The sequence below is a fragment of the Microtus pennsylvanicus genome, chromosome 16, assembly GCF_037038515.1.
Source record: "Microtus pennsylvanicus isolate mMicPen1 chromosome 16, mMicPen1.hap1, whole genome shotgun sequence".
Taxonomy (NCBI): Eukaryota; Metazoa; Chordata; class Mammalia; order Rodentia; family Cricetidae; genus Microtus; species Microtus pennsylvanicus.
This window is the reverse complement of record NC_134594.1, coordinates 36126195-36137500: the sequence shown is the minus strand read 5'-3', so window position 1 is coordinate 36137500 and position 11306 is coordinate 36126195. Positions and strand designations below refer to the sequence as shown.

At 48.0% G+C, this 11306-nt stretch overlaps 1 pseudogene; it reads left to right on the top strand.

Annotated features, from left to right (window-relative positions):
- The window catches only part of LOC142836427 (uncharacterized), a 67969-nt pseudogene extending 67637 nt beyond the window's left edge, over nt 1-332 (top strand).
- Nucleotides 333-11306: the final 10974 nt, after the last annotated feature.

Below are 11306 nucleotides of genomic sequence, written 5' to 3'. Positions count from 1 at the left end.
GTGCCAAGTCCATTCGGACCATCCTGCTGGTGTGCAGCCTCTTCGCCCTCTGTTTTGTGCCCTATCACATTGCCCGATTCTTCTACTTCGTCACCCGCTTCCGGAACTCGCGGGACTGCGAACTCCTGTCGGTAGCCAGCTTAGCCTACAAGATCAGCAGACCCCTGGCCAGCATGAGCAGCTGCCTCAATCCCATCCTGTACTTCCTATCACGGGGCAACAACAGAGCCCAACTCCTCCAGAAGCTGAGACAGATGAAGGTTGGTGAGCATCCCACCGGTGTTGTGGAAGGGGCACCTAGGGTTAGGCAGATCTGGGCACTGCCAGGATGAAGTCTGGAAAGAGAGAGCTGGACCCGGAACGGAGCTGGTTAGTGGGAGAGGAGCAGAAACCTTCCTACAGGGGTGCTGGTAGGAAGGGCTTAATAGAAATGGTGAGAGGTTTAAAAATAAGACTATTGAGAAAGATACCAAAGCAAAGGTGACCAGACATTGATATATTGCCATTGCAGTCTCAATTCAAAAGGCTGCATCCCAGAAGCCTCTGCTGCATCCCCGGCCCCAGCTCCTGCTGGTCTCTCGCCATAACCTAACCACTCTCTTCCTTCCCTGACCTATGGTCTGTGGAGGATTTCTGAACACCTGGGCTTGTTCACTCATTGACTCATTTCTGATGCATCTTTTCCCATTGGTACACAGGTTCTCACAGGAGAAGGACCTCGTCCTACTGCTGACTCCCAGCACCGGTCTCTACAGAAGGGCCCTGCAGAGCACTGCTCAGGAGACAGAAGCTGAGCGAATGAGGGAGTGGAGGGTGGAGAGAGTGAAGCCCTTACGGTGTAATCAGGCAGGACATCTAAGCCTCAGCAGCCCTGAGAAGTGGTGCTATTGGCCTGGTTTTTGCCAAAATACACACACACACACACACACACACACACACACACACATTAGGTTTTTGGCAAGTTCACCCGCTGGAGACCATTCACCCAGATCATAATTGAAGAAAGGCTGCATGCAAGGCAGGGACCCTTGAAGGATGTGAGCCTACATGTCAAGCCTAGGACTGTCCAAGTGTTCAACAGCACAGCCTATCCCCGTCGCTCATCCGGCTCGTTCCCCTGGTTGGCTACTGACAGATCATGGAGTCTGCCTTCTGTGCTTTTTTTTCATTACATCGCTTAACAGCGGCTCCCTCAGGAAACGATCCTCCAGGTAAGGTGGAAGATATGGAGCCCGGGATTTGCCTGAAGAAGGTGTCTCTTATTTTTATTCCAGTATAATGCTTCCATTCACGACAACACATACACACACACACACACACACACACACACACACATACAATTTCCATTTTCTAATTTTTAGTTTTTACACAGTTCACATAACACATTAGTTTTCTTCTCTGATAATTTCACACACATAGATAATGTATTACTCTCACTCTCAGCCTTGCCTATGAATTAATTCTTTTCAATTATTTAAGGACTTAAATAGTAAAAAATAAATCAATAGCCTCGACACACACACACACATACAAAAAAACCTTTATTTTAAACAACACAATCCCCCTAAGACCTCCCTCATCTAATAATTTATTACAGTCTCTCCAGGAAGGGGTGAACAAATCGTTTTCATAAAAACCAACCTCCCTTTACGATACCACTCTAATTACGGGGAATGTCTGTATGAGACCACGCGTGTGTCTGAAGTCCGAAGTTTCATTCTGAAAGTACAGCTTATTGCTTTCAAGGCCACCAATAATTAGCTCAAGATTAAGTGTTGCTTCGAAGAATTTCTCAGGTTAATTGGTCTAATGAACAGGCAAGGATGCTTTCTAATTAGCACGTAGGCTCTTTTCCATGGGCAAATGTTTCTAGAATAACAGAGAGAGCTTAAAACTGTTTATTCTTTTCACATGTTCTCTCTCTCTCTCTCTCTCTCTCTCTCTCTCTCTCTCTCTCTCTCTCTCTCTCTCTCTCTCTTTGCACAGCGCATAGGGAAGATTCCGCCAACCTAACAGTTCCAGTTCTCACTGCTTACATTTATACATGACCACATCCCTGCAGAATTAGAGCAGCAGGGCCCCAGTGAAAGCCATCCCACGTCACAGCAGACTACTATCTAACGTCCACAATCGTTCCACCCCTATGGGCAGGAAGAACCCTCCCCTAGAAATCTCAGTACTCACTGCCTTCATCTCAAGAGCGTGTTCACCCCCCAGGAAACGTTTTCCTGCCGTGAAGCCCTGGTTAACCCTTATGCTTGCTGTCAACTGTAGAGCTGGCTTTGTTTCTGCCAAGATTGTTTACCTACCTAACAGAAAAGTGCAAACATCCATATTTGTCTTACCTGTGCAGTGAGAAATGTCTTAGTTGACCCCACATCCTTGGTTTTCCTGGAATCATGTCTCCAGACACTAGAATCAAATCAGTCTGCTCTCATTGCGATGAAGCTGCAAATCCTCGAACACAGCCGTGTGTTCTACATGTCCTTCATGATTAGGGACAACCCCTGACACAAGGAAAGCAAGGCCAAATGTCCCTCCTGAGTGTGCCTGGCTCTGCAGGGAAACCCAGGACCCTCAAGTCCCTTAGCTCTTGGCTCCTAGACACCTTCTGCAGTCGGTCCAGTGGTTTGAACAGGTTAAAAGTAAAATTGAAGGTCAGCAAGTATCACGCTGAAAAGACCATAATTAGAGCTATAATGGATGAAAATGACCGTGGCCACCAAGACTGCTGATCATGACCCCGGTCCTTCAGGGGGAGATAGATAAGCCATGGGAGAAACAAAATGTAAATACATGCAAGTAACGTGCGAACTCTAATTAACCGTGGAGGCAGCGACAGAGAGCCCTGTCAGCTGTTCATTATCAGAGACCCGTGACACCAAGGTTTTCAGGGGGCGGGCGGGAGCACCCCAGCTGAGAAGGGGCTGTGCATATAATGAAAGTCAAATGTGATTTCAGTCTAAATAATCTCCCAAGCAGCAAAAAAAAGAGGAAATGCAATCCTGATGAGTAAATCCAACCTGTCCAAGATCATCAGTTGACTCCCAACAGGGAGTTAGAGACTTGGCTGGAAGAGCCAGCTGAAGCGCGGCAGTGGAGACTTCCAAAGCCAACAGAAGCGTGGCGTCTCAAGGTGTGGGGAACTGCACCTGAGCAGAGCAATCTCAGGAAAATTAGTCACAGCCAGAGTCCTGCCAGGTCTCTTAAATTGGTTTTTCTTCCCTTCAAAGCCATCCTCCCAGCACTTGCAGCTTTGTTTAAAAACAGTATTTCCGAGGGTCTTCCGAGCCGCCTCAGTGGGTCAAGCGTGTGCTGACCAGGTTGTGCGGACCTGAGTTCAGATTTCCCGAAAGCTAAGTAAAGGCAGAGGCCTTAGCACCGTTCTGTAATTCCAGCGTTCCTGCGGTGCAGTGGTAAGCAGAGAATCTGGGAGATTAAAGGCCAGAGAGCCTATCACGTACAATGTGGTAATTTGAAAAAATGGTCCCCAAAGGCAGTGGTGCTAGAAGGTCTGACCTTGTTGGAGGAGGCGTGGTCTTGTTGTAGAAGTGAGTCTCTGCGGAGACTCAAGCCACGCCCAGTGAGACAGACAACTTCCTGTTGCCTGAAAGTCACTGGGATGGATACTTTTCCAGCGCCATGTCTGCCTGCAGGCCACCATGTCGCACCATGATGATAATGGACTAAACCTCTGAAAATGTAAGCTATCCTAATTAAACATTTTTCCTTTATAAGAGTTGCTGTGGTCAGGATGTCTTTTCACCGCCATGGCAACCCTAACTAAGACACAGCGTTAAACAGTCTGTGAAAAAGAAGGCGGAAAATGAGGACCAATAGCTGAGGTTGTCCTCTGATCTCCATGTATTTACACATATGTGTCGTACACAGGCACGCACACACGCACGCGCGCGCACGCACACACACATTTAAAGTATCTGGGGGCTGGAGATACAGCTCAGTTGGTATAATGCTTGCCTAATAAGCACAGAGCCCTGAGTTTTTTCCTCAGCACCACACTGGACACCATGGAGCAAGCCTGCGATTCCAGGCATTGGGCCTAGGAGGATTGGGAGTTCAAGATCCCCTTTAACATCAAGTTCGAGGCCAGCCAGGAATACATGAGAAATGCCTCAAAGAAAAGAAATTACTTTTGACACATCCCTTTCCCCCATTTCTGCCATAGATGCTCCATAGAGAAATGCCCAGCGCCCCCAGGCTGGTCTGCCAGCCCCACTACGAGCCTTCCCCACATACTGCTTCACCCTCAACTTCACTATGCTACTAAAAGTGAGAATTCCATCCCCCACCACCGTTTTCCTGAGCCTGCTCTCTCCCGCTCTGTATCCAGAGAGGACCTTCTCCAAATGTCAGCTTTCCCTTCCCACAGATGAAGGACTCCGGTTCCTCCAGCTGCCCTCGCAGCATTCTTGACTGCTGACGCCACCTTGGAGTTGACACACGTCTTTTTCATCTTGGGTCTCTTTCCTTCCCCCAAGACTCTGTTTTCAATCCATAGAACACAGCTTTTCAATCCGTAGGACACAACATTCCAACCGAAGCAGAGAGGAAGCAAGAAGATGCTGAGAACGCAGAGGAGGAAAATGGGAATGATGAATATCAGGAGACCATAGCAGGGATCTAAGTGCCCAGACAATGGGCAGAATGAAGGTGGCATGGATAGAATTAAAATGTTTAAAATACACTGGAAAGCATAAAAAGAAATAAAACAGTGGCTTTGACATCATGGGAAGAGAAACAAAAAAACCACTATGAGCTTCAAGTATCACAAGAATTACCAGAGATGTGGCTCAGTTGGTAGGCTATTTGCCTCTTCTGCATGACCACCTGGGTCTCTCCCCAGCACCACATAAACTGGGCATGTGCTTGTAACCCTAACACCCTCACTTAGGAGTTAGAGGCAGGAAGACCAGAACCTCCGGGTCATCCTCAGCTGTATAATAAGTTCGAATCCAGCCTGGGATTTGAGAGTCTCTCTGGGGAAACAAAAAGACAGACAACAACCAACACAAAGCAGACACTCCGTAGTGCCAAGGGAGGGCAGATGGAAGAAGGGAACGGGACTCAGCTTGAGAGGGAGAGTTCAGACTTAAACCAGCTGTGTGAACAGCCAGTGAGACCTTAAAATGAGAACACATGCCTCTAGTAGTGAGCAGGGGTGAGGAGCACCTCAAGTGAGGGGGAGGCCCTGCTGATGTGACCAACGTCACCAGGGCATGCTCTGAGCTCTTTGCCGGCACCTGTTCTGTTTTACTAGATTCACGTGAAGACCTCAACTTCTGTCTTCGAACTCTTCACGCGTGTGGTATTCCTATGCTGTGCCATTCAATGCCAACTCCGACCCCCGCCTTGCAGTCCGGAGTTGCAGTTTATCCCAGGTCTTCTGTTCTTTCCTTCACTCCTTCCTCAGAGGTGCCATTTATTGGCTCAAGCTGTGGAAGCTTCCGTCCCTCGTGACAGGGAGGGCATACTGGAGCAGGGCAGTTCATGTCACAGCCTGCCAGGAAGCAGAGGGTGCAACCAAAAGTGAGCGAAGGGGTAAGGGAGCCTCCAAAGACCACGCCCCTCCTCCTGTCTCAACCAACACCTACTTACTGTGGATCCCGCCTTTCGAAGTTTCCAAAATATCTCAAAATAGGGCATCCGCTGGGGCCCAGCACCCACAAGAGTGTATTAGCTTCTGGGGGGACATTTCAGACTCACAGCATGATGCCCACCAGTTTCTATTCCAAAAAAACCGAGGATACAAACTACCTACACATAGTCTCAGTGTTGCTTTGTAATCTGTATTCCGAAGACAACAAAACGAGGAAATTCCTGGGAGAAAAAAATCACTTGCAATTGAGCACAACCTGGGCTTGTAAACTTGTGGGTTCTCGCCTTTTACTTTCCTATCAGCAAGCCAAATCTCTTAAGGTTTTCAATTTCCCAGCATGGGGGTTTGTTATGGGCTTGTTGTATGCTAAAGTACCAAACTGCTTCAAAGGTAATGGCTTCATGAAGAATCCCATGCGCAGAAGCAGAACTTACGGCTCTCTCGAAGCAAGCTGTAGCTGGGCATTTTTATGGTGCTTAAATCACAAACACGAAGCAAAAAGTGCCACTTCCAGGAAATTAAAGAATTGCAGCATCTGAGACTGCGCCACTCCGCAAGCAGAAGAACACATTAGGAAAAAGACCTTAGAAAGCGTTAGCCCGTCAAGCAATGCAGCCACGGTGAAGGCTCCTGTGTCTTCCTTTTTATGGCCTTGTTTCTTACAGGGGTAGGCTACACTTTCTGTCCAAACTCTACCCTGATACCATAATCTAAATCATTCTCTCTGGCTGCCGCTGCCTATCCCCGCTCCCCATTCCCCAGTTGCTTCAAGAACACACTAATGACCTGCCAGTTACAATGAACGAATTCCATCAGCCCATGTTTGACTTTTCTGTGCTGTTTTTCCCTTCTTACTAGCTTCAGCTAGTTCTTTGGCTTCTATAGATTGCTCTGCTTCCTGTTTTCCAACCTCCTGCCCTTAGGACTGTGACCTTTTCATCCCTTCGCCTACCTTGATCTCTGACTGGATCAGCTCACTGCCTCCCCGACGTTCCCAAACACTAACTTTGTCCCCCTTGGGACCCTGCCCGTCACGTCCACTCAACGCGATAACTTCTCTAAGTGCCTTGGCTGCTTACTGCAAGCTCCATGAAACCAGTGCTGAACCCATTTGCCTCCCAAACTGCAGCTCCATCCTGTGGTCTCACTGGTTCGAGGACAGCACCTTCTGTTCAAGCCAGAAATCTGGAAGGTGACCTTCATTTGAGCCTTTCTTTCCCACCTCACCTCCCCAAATGGACACACCTTCAGTTAGACCTCCCAGCCATAGTCAGGATCTCTCCCTGTTCCATCCTGCCCCTGCTGAAGTACGTGAACTATCATCTGTCCAGTATCCTTAGCCATGCCCCTGCCTCCACAACCTAGTAACCATGCCCCTGCCTCCACAACCTAGTAACCATGCCCCTGCCTCCACAACCTATTAACTATCCCCCTGCCTCCACAACCTATTAACTATCCCCCTGCCTCCACAACCTAGTAACCATCCCCCTGCCTCCACAACCTATTAACCATGCCCCTGCCTCCACAACCTATTAACCATTTCCCTGCCTCCACAACCTAGTAACCATGCCCCTGCCTCCAAATCTGTTCCCTCTAACAATGATTCCCTCCCTTCCTACTGCTTCCAGTTGTCCTAAAATGCAAATTAAGTCTTGGTAATCCTCAGCATAAAATTCTTCCCTGAGCTCTGAAGACCACATGCTGAATGTTATGCCAAGTTCGCTGAGTCCCCGAAAAACCAACAAGGAGACCGAGTCCTGTATGTAAAAGCAAAGAGCCTTTATTCTAATTCAAGTTGGAAATAGGACTCTCTGTGGGTTCAGTGAATTGAAACAAACAAAGCCTTGAGCTCAGTTTGGTGGGCTACTTAAAATTCTACTTTAGGCATGCTGTTATTATGTATAAGTTTCTTTTGAAACATTCCCTCCAGGAGAGGAACTTCTGAAACTCAGGAAGCAGACCCGCTGTCTGAGAAAGCTGAGATTTACTGGATTACGGAAGACCCCCTCCCTAAATTACTGAACTACCTGCCAAGTACAGACCTCTCTGGACTGTGGAGCTCCCTGCAGGCTGTGCAGGGCTCCAGGCTGCAGATCTCTCTGGACTGTGGAGCTACCTGCAGGCTGTGCAGAACTCCAGGCTGGAGGCTGTGGAGCTACCTGCAGGCTGTGCAGGGCTCCGGGCTGCAGATCTTTCTGGGCTGCAGAGCTACCTGCAGGCTGACAGAACTCCCAGGCTTCAGACCTCTCTGGACCTCCAGGCTGGAGGCTGTGGAGCTACCTGCAGGCTGTGCAGGGCTCCGGGCTGCAGACCTCTCTGGACCTCCAGGCTGGAGGCTGTGGAGCTACCTGCAGGCTGTGCAGGGCTCCAGGCTGCAGATCTCTCTGGACTGTGGAGCTACCTGCAGGCTGACAGAACTCCAGGCTGGAGGCTGTGGAGCTACCTGCAGGCTGTGCAGGGCTCCAGGCTGCAGATCTCTCTGGACTGTGGAGCTACCTGCAGGCTGACAGAACTCCAGGGCTGCAGACCTCTCTGGACCTCCAGGCTGGAGGCTGTGGAGCTACCTGCAGGCTGGCAGAACTCCAGAGCTGCAGACCTCTCTGGACTGCTGAGCTGGCTACCGGGAACCTGTGCAGACTTTCAAGAAAGCAACTTTGTAAGTCCTTGGCTGTGTAGGGTGGGCCTTTGGATAATGCAACCCACTCAAATCTCTTTTCAATCTATTCTGATCACACTTTTCCCCTGCTGCAGACCCCATATCCTCCCTACCACCCCATCCAACCAACTCCATGACCCTTTCCTCTTTTCAAAAGTTAGGTCCAAATCGGATACCCCAAAACAGCAGTGACAATGTCCTGAGCAGAGGGACTCTGACTGGGTAAATAGAAGCCTAAATCCAGCATCCCCCAGGAAACTCCTAAAACAGGTTTCTGCTTACCAGGATCCTCTATTAACCTGCCTCAAGGTCAACCACCTTGGGCAAGGGCACCTAGCTCCCAGTTCAGCCTGTATACACTCAAAAATCCACACCCTGATGTTATATAAAATCCTCGTTTTCTGAAATTCTGCTCCTTTCTGTCTGTTCCATCCCCAAGAGATAGTCTGGGCAGTCTGATGTCCAATAACCTTTCTTGATACCTATGTATGGAGCATTCTAGTTTGGTCATTTCACTGTACCCTTGAAGTTGCCTAAAGAAGGTGAGACAGTCCTTCAGGCTTCCTGCCACATGAAAGAGTCTTCTAGACATTCTGCGGGACACAGAGGACAAACTGCCAATATAGGCTGAACTGTCTTTGAAATTTCCTGCTTCATGGGAAAGTCTGCCAGATAACTGTGGATCTATAGGCTGGAGATGGATGCCCCAATGTTACAGAACTTTGGGTGAATGTCCAGGCAGTGAGATGACTCTGTCAATTCTAGAGTTTTGAAAGTTGCTTACAATGCACTTCCTGTTTACTTAGGTAATATATCCTTCTGGAGTCTTTGATGGAGTTGAAGAATAGATAATTATATTTTTCCTAAGTTTTGATAAAAGATAAATTAGATATAAATATTTTAACTATAATTGCTTGATAACTGTTTTGTTATATGTAATTTTACTATATTAAAGTTAAAACCTTCCTTTTTATTTAGACAGAAAAGGAGAGGTGATATGGGATGAACGTTTTATTACCATTGGTTAATAAAGAAACTACATTGTGCCTATGGCAAGGCAGAATATAGCCAGGCAGAAAATTCAGAGATAGAGAGGGAAAGTAGGCGAAGCCAAAGAGACGTCATGTAGCTGCTGAAAGAGATGCTTACCAGTTGGCCACAGCCTTGTAGTGATACATAAATAGAAATGGGTTGATTTAAGATATAAGAGTTAGCCAGGAACATGTCTAAGTCATTGGCCAAGCAGTGCTGTAATTAATAGAGTTTCTGTGACTCTTTCGGGTCTCAGTAACCAGAAAACAAGCAGCCTCCTACTACAGACCCTCACACAAACAAGCAAACAAATGGAATACAGGTGGGGGGATCAGAACCCAGAATATACAAGCAAAAGACCAATAATAGGCAAAGAATGTCTAAACAAAACAAAATCAGACAAAAAGTCTACAAAAATACTAATGAGTTCATTCTGTGTTAACCAACCCTGAAGTGTGGCTAATATCCCCAGTGAGACTCCATTAGAGAAAACTAGTTTGTCCTTTGCCAGCAGGTACCAACTGCAGACAGCTTCTTGGCTCTTGGTAGGAGCGGATGTACATTTTCCCTCCTCTGGCTTGATTCTGTGCAGGCCATGTATGTTGCCACAGCCTGAGTTCATATGTGTAATGGCACCACTTTCGAGTCATTCCTGCTCCTGTAGTACCAATAAAAACCCATTGGTTCTTGGGGTGTGATGGCACCCACCTTTATTCCCAGCAGAAATCTGATTAAGAGCCCAATACAGTCTACATAGTAAGTTCCAAGCTAGTCAAAGCTATGTAGCAAAACCTTGTCTCAGAAGGACAAAGGGAGGGATGTAGGGAAGGAGGGAGGGAGGGAGGGAGGGACGGAGGGAGGGAGGGAGGCAGGGAGGGAGGGAAAGGGAAAACTCATTGGCTCACGAAGTTGGATTTCAGTGCAACGGTTTGGTCTGTAGTGGGTGTCCCTTCTGGGCTGAGCAGTTATGGGTGCCACACCTCCCATGAAAACTCTGGCTTGTGCTTAGTTTGTCAGATGGGTACAATGTTAAGAGGCTACACGACACCATCCAGCACTCACAGCTAGCAGGTGGGTAGGCTGGAGCAGTTCTTAGGTGGCTTGTGAACTCTGTCCTTGCCGATACTACAAAGGGATGAACTCTACCCGTGAGCTGTCTCTAATCTCCACAGATTGTATGGCCCAAAGCTTGGGACTTGGGGCTGCTCCTCACACTAGCTTAGCACAGGCACGGCCCCAGGTCTGGGCTCACTCCCAGAGCCTTAAAATCACAAAAACAACTCTTGGTCTTGGTGAGTTCCCAGTGGAACATCCCCATTGTCTCAGTGTGTGGGTGCACCCCTCGCGGTCCTGAGTTCCTTGCTCATGCTCTCTCTCCTTATGCTCCTGAATTGGACCTTGAGATTTCAGTCCTGTGCTCCAATTTGGGTCTCTGTCTCCTTTCATTGCTTGCTGAAGGTTAATATTCAGGAGGATGCCTATATGTTTTTCTTTGGGTTCTCCTTATTTAGCTTCTCTAGGTTCACTAATTATAAGCTCAATGTCCTTGGTTTATGGCTAGAAACCAAATATGAGTGAGTACATCCCATGTGGCCTGGGTCTGGAAAAGCCTGGGATAAAACCGGACACTCTGAACATAGCAGACAATGAGGACTACTGAGAACTCAAGAACAATGGCAATGGGTTTCTGATCCTACTGCACGCACTGGCTTTGTGGGAGCCTAAGCAGTTTGGATGCTCAACTTACTAGACCTGGATGGTGGTGGGGGTTCCTTGGACTTCCCATAGGACAGGGAACCCTGATTGCTTTTCGGGCTGGGGTGGGGGACTTAATTGGGAGAGGGGGAGGGAAATGGGAGGTGGTGGCGGGGAAGAGACAGAAATCTTTAATAAATAAATAAATTTAAAAAAAAACAACTCTTGGACTTCCATATGTGAATGGCTCCCCATCAGACCATTATAAAACCCAAAAGGAAGATACGTGAGTGCCCGGTGGTCTCC